A 14339-nucleotide genomic window follows, 5' to 3' on the forward strand; every position below is an offset into this window, starting at 1 on the left:
ACAGAAATTCAGTAAAGTCACTAGCTACTTATAGAGCCTCTGAAAAAAAAAATAGAGCAGTCTGTGCAGAATCAGAATTTAGCAGCAGGTCATTCAGTTACACAAAAAACAGTAAAATATCCATACAATGAAGAAACTTACACTAAGTTACACCAGGTCAGCCAAGGGGGGAAGAGAGAGGGAAATCCTAAGCACCTAGATTTGAAAATGATGCCTGTACTGAATTGTAGCAGTTTAACCTGTTCGAGGAAAGAGGGGGAGTGGGGGAAAAGAGAAGGCAGTGGGAGTGGTTACAAGGAATACCCTGATTGATTCAAGACACCACACCAGAGATAAGTTGAATGTGAGGGCCTAAAATCTGCACTCAGCACTGTATTATTTGCACTCAGTACTTTAATTTTAATGTTACTTGCACTCGGCACTATAATTTCACTTATGTTTAGCAGGAAAGACAGACCAACAGTATACAATTTTGGAAATGTCAGGCTATTGCAGTTTACAAGGTTTCCTAAGGTGTCCTAAAGCTATAAGGTAAGTATTACAGCTCTTAATGTAAGAGTCAAATTTACTTCAGTTACAGGGGAAGGAGACAACCACGCAAGTAGAAACAAAGAGCCCTATGGCTGACCAATATGGTGACCTGTTTAATTACAAAGCACTGTAAGTGAAAGTTTAACAAATGCTTTTTGTGTGTGCAACCTACTCTGTTTAAATGTTGAGAGAAACTGATTGCAGTCCTATAGACACCATTTTGTAGGGAACTGTAGAGTTCAATCTGTTTAAATGTTGAGAGAAACTGATTGCAGTCCTGTAGACACCGTTTTGTAGGGAACTGTAGAGTTCAATCTGTTTAAATGTTGAGAGAAACTGATTGCAGTCCTGTAGACACCGTTTTGTAGGGAACTATAGAGTTCAAACTAAGTCACACCAGGTCAGCCAAGGGGGGAAGAGAGAGGGAAATCCTAAGCACCTAGATGTGAAAAAAATCTAGCCTGGTCCCACATAAAATTAGTACCAAATATTAAGTATTTTAAGCATGCAACATTTTCATTTTTGCATGCACCCTTGCCTCAAACAAGCTGGCCTCCAAGCATGTAGCTAGCAATTTTGAAATTAGAAACGACCTTACATAATGTGCAACACCCCAACTCAACAGTCCATCCTAGCTTTTCAGTATGCATATAGAAAAGAAAATCTTCTCAATGCTACCAAAAAAAGCAAGCCAAGCTTCTGAATATTCTGGAAAAAATAATCCTCTATTTAGCAAACTGTCACTTAATCAATTTATGGTAAATGTGTTAGGACTCGCTGTGCAAAATAAATTAATGATTCTTACAAACACACATACATACCCCCACCTGCCTCTTACAAACACACACAGACACACACACAGACACACACACAGACACACACACACACACACACACACACACACACACACACACACACACACACACACACACCTCTCACTTGTACCTTTGTCTGCAGTCCAAACATCTTCTGGAATTTCAATTCCATGTGGGAGTGGAAGATGAAGACATAAACCATTGGTCGCATGTGTGCGACTGGATGCAAAGAGCGTTCTTAAATAAGAATGCCCTTAAAAAACATATATATATTTGTTTTATTTAAAAGAAAAGTAATCTCCCGGCCAGCTGGTTCCTTGTCAAGGTGACAGGGGGATGGGATCACAGATCTGGCTTCACAGAGCAGCCCTCGGCACATCCTCACTGATGGTCAGTTCCCCCAGTTGGCCCAAGGTCTGAGACACCACACCAGCCCAGAGGGCATTGCCTTACCCCCTTGCCCAGGCAGGAGCTCTGTGGGTCTCACCACCATCCGTCCTGTGCTCCCTTACAAACTTCTGCCATGGAGGAGTTGCCTGAGCCCCCTTGCCTGGGCAGGAACTCTCCAGGCTCTACCACCATCTGGCTTGCACTCTCTTACGGACTTCCATCATGGAGGTGCTGCACTGCTTGACCTCCCTCATCCAGGCAGGAGCCTTTCAAGCCTCACCGCCATCTGCCTGGTGCTCCCTTTTGGAATTCCATTTGGGCCAATTGGACGACCCAAATGAGAGGACTCCTTCCCCTGCCACAGTCCCATCCTTACCTTGGGGGACCCCGCCGCCTCCACATCTCCTGCAGGCTACCTAGTTGTACCAGATCATATGTGCCCTTGGAGCCTCTCAAAGGAATTTCCCTCTGATCCTGCCAAGACTCATAGAACTCTACTTGATCGCAGGGCCTCAGACAGGCTCTCATCCAGATTTCCATCATGCCAGTTTTCCCCTCCGCCCTGCACCTAGAGCTTTCAAACTCATAGGAGAGATGGCCCTGGGACCCCGCATCCCTGGAGGTGTACCACCATCTCTCTCCTTTGCAGCACAAGGGTCGATGGACGTGTGTTGCTTTGAGCCTCCTGGCTTGTGGCCTTTTGCCTCATGGGTGATGCTGTTCACAAAGTGGCATCTCCCTGTGCAAAGTGAAGAATGGGAGGCTGACCTGACTCCCGCAACTGGCCCCGGGTCTGAGACACCACACCGGATACGTCAATTGACAACGTGCTGATTTTGCCAAAAATGTAGGTCTGGCACGTCTGCCTGTTGATCATGTTGAAATCATAGCCCTTTTTGCTTGGTGCTCACTGTGAGGAGAAGATACCATGAAGTAGTCACTGTGGATAATTTGCATCTGCTGCCCCTTAGAAAGTGCCACCCGGGGCTGACCACCCCTCTCACTCCCTCCTAGCTATACCACTAGTGAAGAGCCCTGGAGAGAGAGGGCACCCCTGTCTGGTTTCCCTATCTACTTTACATGCTTTGGAAACCCCTCCATTAAGCATTACCTCTATTTCTGGTTTATTGTAAATTGCCTTTATCAGTCCTAGAACTTCTCCGCCACTTGTCTTTTTTTCTAGTATCTTCCAGAGGAATTCCTATCTGACTGCGCTGAAAGCCTTTTGTAAGTCAAAAATGACCATCCTTGCCTGTATTTATCATTTTACTCTTCTCTGTCCATAAACTCTGTTACAGAGCCCATCAATTCATTTTGGCCCTTCTTCCTTTCACAAAAATCACTCTGTCCCTCCTGTATAATTCTCAACAGAATCTCATCTAGTCTCCTTGTTATCACTTTTGCCTTCACCTTGATGTCTGTGTTTTGTAAGGATACTGGTCTGTAATTCCCTACTTCCATGCTGTCCCCCCCTCTTTTGGGAGCACTACCACCCTGGCTCTTTTCACTGTGTCTATTTCCCATTTCACTTATCATTTCACATTATCCCTTCATAGCTGTCCATACTGCATTTCTATCATACTTTTGAAACTCTGCCAGGTATCCATCTGGGCTCCCTACCTTGCTGTATTTCATTGCCGCAACTCATCTATCATGACTTTTGAGTTCATTGTCTCCCTCTGTATTTATGCTGCTTGGTACCCCTTTTCTCTATCTTCACTTTTCCACTGGACTTTTTTTTTCCTTCATCTGTTTCTGGTATATACGTTTTCCTTCTTTTAACTCAAGTGCCTTTTTATTCAATTTACATATTTTTCTTTACAACTTGTGAATTTCACTTCTGTCTCTAGCAGCTGTCATGTTATTCAAAATGTTCTTGCCTCACCTCGCAATCAGAATCTGGTATTTTTATACATTAAGTAGAACCCAAAACCAAAATGTACAATTATTAGTTTATCAAATATATTCATAATATTTTTTCTCTTTCTTCCCTTCCCCTGATAAACCTTACTGAATTTTGTCTCTTGGCCTCACAGACCTAACTAAAATCCTTTCTTGACTCTTAAAATCTTATAATCATTCATAGGTTCCTACGCTAATGGCCTTACAGCCCTTACAAGCCTAGCCATATTTATCTCAAGCTGCCCCAATTGTATGTAGTTAGGTGAGTGAAGTTTGCAGAGGTAAGGGTCTATGGTAGTTAATAATGACTTCCTCTGGCCAGTAGGGACATGGGCATCACCCCACCCATCCATTGACCTAGGCTGCATTTGAAGAGGGTCAGGGAGGAGATCTGTTTCAAGTGAATTGTAAGCTTGTTCCAGAGAAGTGGTAGTCTCTGTGAGATGCATCTCTCCAACATGACCTGGTCATGTCAGAGGCCAGGTTAAGATCCCTAGATTGAGTGACTCCAGTGCAGTTTGATTTATGAATGTGTAGCATTTCCATCAGGGTCGGGTCAGAGACTGTCCTGTAAGCCAGGCACAGGTCAATCCATAACCTGTCCTTCTTTATGTTCCTGTAAAATCATCATTCATTTTGCCAATTTTCTTTCCTTCTGCTTATTGGCTCTGTTTTCATGGTATCCTTTTCCATTTTTCTTATATCCTTTTGCTTCTTTGATTGAGATTTCTTCCTTCAATTTCTATTTTCTAGAGATCCTTTTCTTTGCTACAATCAGTAGAAAAGTTGTTAATGTTTTGACATGTTAATTTTCTCCTATTATCTTGCATCTAATTTGTGTAATATTTGAGTTCTTCTAACTCCCTTCCTTCCTCTATCATCCTTTTTTTGATTTATCCAAGTCTTTTGGATTTCTAATACCATGGTGGGAATGGACCCCATTCCTAAGTCAAAGTATGATTAAAGTTCATGAAATTATCATTGTTTCAGTCTTTGATGTTAGCCAGAAGTCCTCTTCGTGGCACCCGCAATATGCCCAATAATGACTCCTTCTGCAATTCATATAACTTTACATGTATTGGCAACATCTCTAATTATGACTGTAAATTCTTTTTTATAAGCCCCATTGCTTCTGTTACTACAGGAACTGAGTATCCTTCTTCCACACTGCCCTCATTTCTGCCTGCAAATCTTGGTATTTTATGACTATGTATCTCTCTGTAAGACACTGTAGTCATTGGGTGGAGCAATTTCAGTTAAAAATGCTACTTTTGTCTTCTTTTCATAGACTACTGTATCTGGTTTTCTCGCATCTAGTTTTTGAACTGTTGGTAATGGATGATTGCGTATGACATAAACTTCATAATTTTCTATAAGGATTTGTGGCTCATGTTTCCAATATTTTTCAGCTACTTCAGTATTATAATGTTTGCACAATTACCATCACAACAGTCTTGCCACATTATTATGTCTTTCTATATACAGTCCTGCCATTAGTATATCACAACCAGCAACAAGATATGCAACTATTTCCAATTGTGTTTTACAAAGCCAACATTTGTCTGTTTCTCCCACATGTTCAATGGACTTTGTAAACCAATGTGTACATAGTCCACTATCTTGGGCCAACAATATTAACCTTTCGTCTTTTGGTTTTAGTTTAAATTCACCTCTCCTTAACTAATCCTGAGATTGTTCCAAAAGTTTTCTGTACTTGCAACTATATTTATGAATTTTCCACATTTCTTGCCTCTTCTCATCTGATCCTTCACCTTGAATTCTCTCTTTTGTTTTTTGGCACATTCAGTTGCTGCCTGATTTTTATCTACTTCTGGTTTGATTTCCATTCCTGCTTGACATCAATATGCTTCTACTAGACTAAGTAGGGAAGTAATCTTAGACTTCTTCTTCTCATGTTTTAAAACTTTCACTATATTTGGGTCTTGTGAGGTCAGCAGATATGTGTGCAGTCTTATGATTGCAGTTCTATAGATGTAATCAATTTCAAGAGACCCATACCACCTTCAGAACAGTTTTTATAAATCATTTGATGAGCATTAAGAATCCTTCTTGTTTTCCTATCCAACACCTTTTTGGGGCCAGTCAGTCACTCCAAAACTGTAAGTTAGGACAGGAAGAGCAAATTGGTTTATAGCCTGGACTTTGTTCCTAGATGTCAACATTGTTTTCAGTATTAATTTTAGTCTTCTACTGTTCCTAGATGTCAACGTTGATTTTAGTATTAATTTTATTCTTCTAAAATATTCCTTACACAGGTTTATTCACATTTATTAATGGTTTATTTTTGATTTTTCATCAATTTCTAAATATTTATACACTCCCTCTTGCTCAAGTTTTTATATCACATTCCTGTCTCAAACTGATGTTTTCTTGGTGCTGCAGCTTTCCTGCTTTAAAGGTTGTGTTTGCTCATTTATCAAGAGAAAATAACATTCTTATATCATTTGAAAAAGTTTTGGCCACTTCAAGTTGTGCTTTCACTTCCTCATCTGATGTATTATACAGTTTTAAATAATCCACAAAAAGATGATAAGAAGTCTTTACACTTTGTTGTTTTCTGGGAGCCAAACTGTAGCCATGAGCTAATCCATTAAGTAGGCAGCTTAATGGGTTAAGGGCAAGACACAAGAACAGCAGTGACAAAGAGTCATCCTAGAATATCTCCTTTGAATTTTTAGCCCTGGAATAATAATTTGTCCTTTATCATGGATAAACTGTAAAGTGGTTTGCCACTGTTTCATGGTCACTGAAATGTAATCTATCAGTGTAGGGTGTATCTTATACATTTGAAGCAATCTTTTATCCATGAATGTGGGCTCATCTCAAATACTTTTTTGTTGTCTATCTATACCATACTTAGATTCTTCCCCTTTTTACAGTTCCCCATTATGACTTTATTTAATAACACATTATTCTTTGTTCCATATGACTTTCTTTTGTTACCCTTTTGTTCCATTGCCATGATTGAGTTTTCTTCTAAATGACTATAAGCTCTGTTGGCATCAATTCCAGTCTATAGTTTATACATTGTTGGCAGGCAAGTTGCTCTTAAGTAGGGAATATTGTTTTTCCTGTTGTTAACCGGGTTGGTGTCTGTTTGGGGTATGCATATAAATAGGTCTTACCCATGGCTAAATCTATAAATAGTTCTTACGCATGGCTAAATCTTCATGTAAACATGTTAATACTTTTAGCCAGAAGTTATGTACTGCATCTGGGCCTGGGATTTTCCAGTTAGGAGCTTTTCTTAACTTTGTTTCAATCTCTCTGGCTGTTACTTCATCCCATTTCATATCCTGTACATTTGAACTTCTTATTCTTTCTTTTACTTTGTCTATCCATTTAACATCATTGTTATGTTCCATGGGATCTTCATAGACATTTCTCCAAAATGTATCTATTTCTTATTTTTTTTTCATGGTGTTTCAATAACTTTTGCCTTGTTTCCCAATTCTCTATAAAACTTTTTTGGGTCACCTATAAATTGCTTATTTTATACTTTTCCTTTATATTTATCTGCATATCTTCTAAGTTTTTCTGCCTGTGCTAATATTTCTAGTTTATTATTTGCAATAGTGCACGATAGATCCTGTTCTTTTCTGATAAGACACATTGCTTTTATCATTCTCTCTTTCTGGGTATTTTGCTGATCTGTTCCCTCTTCTTTACTCTTCTAACAGTGACACTTCTTGTCTTAATTGCTTTATAATTTTCTATATTAGATACTTCCATGATGGCATTTGATTTCTCCCCTTCCTTTCTCTTACTGCACTGTGGTTTTGTAGCAAGGCTTTACCTATTATTAATTTAGCTGCAAAGTAATATATCCTGTTTACTTTTCTTATATTGCATGAATGTCTATGAACAGTCCTAATTACTGTGCTCATTTGTTTTATCAAACTTCTCTTTGGATTTTATTGACTTTCTGTAGTATCTTTAATTGATCTTAATATGTCTGTCCATCTCTACTAAATCAAACAACTCTTCTCTTAGATCATTTTCTTCTAAACTTAGGGCACATTCTTTGTTCTCCATTTCCTGTGGTAATTCTATAGAAAGTTCCAGAACATCTTCCTGTGCCACATTCTCTTCAGTTTCATCCGTTGCTCTTTCATATGGGAACTCATTGGCCTATCACTCTACATTGACTGTATCAGAGTTGCCATAGTTTCCTGTTCCTTCCCTAGCTGTGCAATTCCAATTGAACTTTTGTAGTGGTTTCGTATGGAAGGCTCTAAAGTATCTTCATATGGCAACTGATCAGATGCTTCTCGCTCCACTGGTTTCTCCTTAATTTAATTGCTCCATCCTGTTGTGATGTTGTCAGAGTTAGATTGTCTTCACTAAATCGTTCACAGGTAATCCATAACCTCAGTTTTTATTTAATTTCTCCATTACTAATCCTGTTTTCTACTTTTCCTCTATTTTCTTTTTGTATTGTAAAATTTTCCATATCTGGATGTCTTTGCTTGTATTTCTCTTTGAATATCTTTGGTGCTGCTCTTTTTGTATTGATTAGTTTTTGCCTTTCATTTGCATACATACTGCACCGTATTAAATTTCTTTTTCTTTCCCATGTCCATATTTCTTCCTCAGATGTTTACAGCTCCTGCTGTTTCTCTTCACTTTGGAGGACTTGTTCTATCATGCTGTGATATAACCTGTGTTAGACTTTCTACACTAAATCCGTCACTTCACAAGTATTCCATAACTTCAACTTCTATTCTTTTAACTTCTGCTTTACTAATCTTATATGTTTTCTCTTTGCAATCTTATTTTTTGTATTGTAAAATTTTCCATACCTGGAGTCCTTTGCCTGCATTTCTCTATGGTTATCTTTGGGGCTTTTTTTGTAGTGATTAATTTGGCTTTCTCCTTTGCATAAATATTGCTTTATATCAAATTTCTTTTTTATACCTTTCAATAATCTCTAGATTTTTTCTTTATATTTTTGCACTTCTGCAGTTGCTTCTTTTTCCAAACAGCCCAGTGCTACTCCTATCAAGACTAAGCTTTGTTTTTCTTCCTCTACCTGTCTATATAACGTTTTTATAAATGTATTAATGAACACAAATTTTTATTTGAAGCTTCTGACAATTTTTCTTGTACAATTTTTTTGCTTTCCTCTAATTTCTCTCTCAATTATTTGTATATCTTCTGTCTGGAAATTCTGGGCTTCTTGCATAATAGTAATAATACATAATTTCTTTCTTAGACTCAGTATTTCACTCCATTATCTTTATGGCTGTTTTTTCGCCCATCATTTATTTGTGATTTTTGTAAACTGATACTTCCTTTTACAACAGAGGAGCCATCCTCCACCTAGGCCTGGCCTAGCCCCATCGAAGTAATGTTTATGTGTCTTAAAGATACTACACTGTCATTCTTTCCAGCCTGGCACCAATGTGCCTACCAAGATTGGATAATTTTTTTATCCTGGGTCTTATGCACCCAGGGATTTTTTTTTATTTTTAACCTACTTCTGTCCATGATATATGTTATATAAAATGCAGTCTATATATCAGTGTTGTCTTGGTGAGATTTTGTGAAAAACAGGGTCCACTACATGAAGATGAAGGTACTCACCAAGATTTGAGGATGAATTCAATTACAAGCAATACTACTTTTCCTTGTTTGCTAATTTATCATTTCTCCATTCAGACCCTTATCACCTCACCATTTGGACCCCTATTATCTTCTGTATGAATTGTTGTATGAACCTTTTGCAATTTGCTATCTTAGTACAGTTCCAAAACATATATCTCAAATTGCTCACCTTGTTTTGGTCACATCTCCAACATTCATTACTTACTCAAGGGAACATCTTTGATATTTTATTTGGGGTTCAGGGGTAGTTGTGCGTGCACTTTCATGCAAAAATTTGAAACTGTTTTGATTTTCTAGCTGTGCTTTACACATTGGGGATCCATGTTTCCCTCATTATTTTTCTATTTCCAATCTCCCCAACAAGTCCTCATCTGCCTTTTGGTTATCACCCCTATATCATTTGTTAAGACCCTATATATTCTACTAAGCAATCTATTGCTACTGGCTTTTTTCACTTTTCACCTCTTACCAATATTTGGGTTATGTCCAGGATTGATGATTTCCTCCTCCATTTTCTTTGCCTTATTTAGTCAAAATAGTGTACAATCCCTTATATTTGAGAAACTCCCTTCTATCTATATTGTGTACATCTTTCAATGCTTCCCAGCTCATCCTCTCAACCTCCTTTTTTTAATTGTTCCCAATAGTACACATTTCTTTGCTCTTCCTACCATGTCTAAATTATTTAGTTGTCAGTATCAAATTCTTATTCTATCCCTATAGGACCAGGTCAAATCTTCATACCCTATCATCATGCTTATTTAGTATTTCTCTTAAGGATCCATATTTTTTTCTCTTAAAGACTACTCTGTTGATTTAAGTCTAATTTCTATCACCATATAATCTTTGTGTTATTGTACTGTCTCCCACTTGTCTGAATGCTACACATTTCCATTTTGAGCTGCAGCTATTGTTTGCAGTAGATAAGATATCCCAGTCTAACCTGGGTGGCTCTATGATATTCCTGAAGATGAACTACCACCATTCTGCCTTTGTCTGATGGTTGTACCAACTTACTACAATCTTCCAGATATATTTCATCACTTCTCTTTTCATCTGTTTCCAGTATTTTTTCTTGGGTAGCATATATCAGGGGAATCATAAATATTTTTATTGCCTGTATCCTGTGCTCTATATCTGATCTTTAAAACTTAAACATTTTTAGCATATTGTAACTTCCTTGCAGTTTTTGGTTAGCCATACCCCATCTCCATAAATATAGACATTCATGAACCAGATTAAAATTGAACACAAAATTTATATTTAGTGCTTTAGTTTTTTCCTTCATTAATTTCATATCCTGAAAGTGCCACCATTTTTTTCACTATTTCTAATATTTTTGGGATATTCTCTGTGTATCCATGTTGCATAAAATCACGTAGTCCATAAACACATCCAGTTTCTACCCCCTTCATCTACATCCTTTTACATTGCCTGGTTGAAGTCTCTGTGGCAAGGGTTCTAGGTAAATTTGCAAACAAAAGCTATTGCACTTTCCTCCCTTTTATTAACTATGTCCCTAACATGTTCTAATAACCTGATTTTGAATTGTCTTTTTGTTTCTCCAATATAGAACTTGTTATAGGGGCATTTTAAGGCATAAACAATGCTCTCACTGCTACAACAAAAACTATATTTAGTTTCAAACAAAAATCATTAATTTTTCTAAAATATTGAACAATAAAATTACAAGCCTTACACTTTTTGCAACCAATAGTTCTTAATTCTTTTATATTACCTTGTATTCCCATTGGAGGGGCTACCAACTTAGTTTTCACTAGTAGATCTCTAAGGTTTCTACCCCTCCTAAATGACATGATAGGGGCCCCTAGTTTTTGCACAAATTAATCATTTATACATAAAATATACTCAAAATAATACATTAATAATTTTTTTAACTATAACACTAAAACTACTAAATGTAGTAATAAAATATATGTCATCCTGTTTTTGAATTTTATTTATTTTGTATCTTTGTGTACATCTCTTAACAGTAGACTGTAAAATATATTCTTTTAAAAATTGATTATTCCAACATTATTCTAATAGTTCTTGATCAAAACCTCTCATTTTAAACATATTAATTATATTGCACATTTCTCTTTTATAATAAAATTCATTATTGCATAATCTAATATGAATAAATTCCCCAAAGGGGGTAGAATGAATAGTATGGGGGGATGGCAACTACCTGCCCTTATGTATTGTAGTCCATTATCAAATTTTCTGTGAACACTAGTCTGGATGGTCTTATTATTACTGCCATCAAGATTTACATCCACAAAAGATAATTTTTTTCCAACTTTTAGACCATCAAATTCTAGTCCAAACCTATTGTTTCCTAACATCCTAACAAATCCTTCTTCTTTACCATCTTCACACAAAAAAATCAGATTGTCTATAAATCTATAGTACAGTTTAACATATTAACATATCTATGGAAAAATTCACTCCTATATATGTATTCATTTTCGAATAGGCCCATACTAAGATTTGCATATGAGGGGGTGAATGCCACCCCCATTACAGTTCCACTCTTTTGCCTATATAGAGCTTCTCCAAATTCAAAAAAATTATGTTTAAGACAAAAGTCTAACCGCTCTATAATAAATTCAGTAGATTGACTTTGGGTTTCTTTTAGATGCCCTACTCACTTCCCTTTCCCTGCCCCTCTCTTAACCATGTCTGAGGGCAACTCCCCTCTATGGACCAAACCTCCCCTTAAGGACAGCTTCAATGAGTGCCTTTCCACCAAGGATGGGCATAACCATCCCTCATTGCTGTTCTGTCAGTCTCCTATGATGCTAATCAAATGCTGGTTGACTGGGCCGCAGTGAAGGTTTTATTCCTCTAAAAACTGGAATGGCTAGTATTTCATTAAATATTTTCCCCAAGTGTTTTGATTTCTCCCAGAGTTCTATTGGCAGTTTATCCCTCCCTGGTGACTTTCTTATTGGTAATTTGCCCATCTGGTCCTCTGTATCTTCTCTGTTATTCATGCTATCAAATGCTGCCCTTGTTGTATCAATTGTTTGGATATCTGCAAACCTGTCTTATATGTTTCCATTCCTTCCATACTTTTGCCCACAATATGCCCTGAATATTTTTTCTATCTCCTTCAGTTGCCTAGTTTGAAGTCTAGTCTTAGGATCAGTCATCCTTACTATCATTCTTTCCACTCTGCAATATCCCAATCTATCTACCAGCATCTTCTATGCTCTAGGGATATTGTCAAAATATGCCAACCCCAACACTGCTTTTTTTTTTTATATAATCTGATCTAGATAATGCTTCCATGTTTCCGCCAGTCTGTCCTCCTCCCTTAATTTCTCCTCACTGATGTTCTTCTCTTTTTTTGTAGTTCATTCAACATTCCCATTTTGTTTCTTATAAAGCTACTTCTCTCTTCCATAGTTCTTCTTTCCTGTCTTTGGCTATCAAGTCTGATTTACCCTTAAACTATTTCTCACCACCAGATGAGATTGATACTGCTCTCTTGTGTTTTTTTTATCACGTCAGCTACCTTTTTTCCATCCCTCTTTTTTTGTTTTATTTTTAGCTCTCCTGCACTAAACCTCTAATGATGCCCCGCCTTCCTGTTTCTTGGCTTCCTTAAAATTTGAGTTTATTGGCACTTGGTCCGAGTGCAGTCTGTGTTGTTACTATTTAATTTGTTAGATATTTAAACACCCTAAAAATCTATATCTTGTCCAGTCTTGATCAGGAATCATACTTTCATGAATAGTAAGCATAGTTCTTTGATCTTTCCCTGCCATCTAGTACACTGACTAAGTCCTATACTTTAATTATTTTACTTAATAATCTTCCTTAATTAGATATCTTAAGGGTCCTTGGTCCTTTGCTAACATCCATAGTTGGTGAAATTAAATTCCAAGCACCTGCCCAAATCACCAGTCTCTGATGAAATTCAGTGACTTTATACATTATCTGTTTCAAATCTCTTCTTGGAATTCTTGGTGGGATATGAATAATCCCTACTGTAATCTTTACACCCTTCCAATTACCCTTTATTAATATGCATTTCCCTCATTACTAAACTTTTCTGGTCCTCTATACATATCGCAATTATCCCTCTTTTTCTTCCCTCCTATACATCTGCATGATAGCCCTCTCTAAATCCCCTTCTTACCAGATCTTCATGCTCTGTTCTATTTAGTTGCATTTCCTGTAACATAATCACTTTACTCCCTGTTTGTCATTCCCATTCTATTAGTCTCTATGCTTTCCTGTTGTCCATGAGGCCATTGACTTTCCATGTCAGTATACTAAGTTACATTTAATATTTAACTTTTCACCATTTCTTGATCATAGGTTCATGGTTATATACTAGATTAATACTCACCAGGACCTTTATAAGCCTAGCTGTGCAATTCAACCTAATTGTGTCCCTATGCATCACTGGAGTTTATTAGGAGGGTTACATGAGGAAGTTTATAGAGGTTATGTAGGGGTATGTTAGTTTGAGCATTAATGTCTGCCTCTTCTACTTTTTTTTCACTACAAGTGCAACACAGTGATATATCTGGTCTTTCTCTTGTAATCTTATACCTTTCCTGAATGCACTTGTCACTTTTAATTTTATTTTCTCACATCTGCTGGTGTCACTAATTATCCTTAGGCAGTGTGTTTTGATCACCGACACTATAACTAAGAATCACATTATCTATATAGCAATTTCCCCTGCTTGTTTCCCCTTCATCTTCTCTTATATTTTTGAGTCATTTCTCACATTATGGCACTAAGATACTTTCTCTCCCACCACCATTTTTTTCCCCATCCTGCCTCGTCTGCCTCCCCAAGCATATCTTTTATTATTTTTTTCTTCCTCCCTTTCCTTGATGAGTAACAGCAACTCAGTTTATTTTACTTTGTTGTTCAAATCTTGGTTAATTTTCAGTTTCTAATCCTAATTAGATCTTAATTCTCTGTTGCCCAATGCATTCTCATGAAGAAACTTTGTAACATCTCTCCCTGCTATGCAACTGTCACCTTTATGTTTTGTGTCAAATTTTGACCACCTAGTGCCCAGCTCAACTTATGCTTTAGTTCCTC

Source organism: Protopterus annectens, chromosome 13.part0 (assembly GCF_019279795.1).
Source record: "Protopterus annectens isolate FY-2018-M chromosome 13.part0, PAN1.0, whole genome shotgun sequence".
Taxonomy (NCBI): Eukaryota; Metazoa; Chordata; order Ceratodontiformes; family Protopteridae; genus Protopterus; species Protopterus annectens.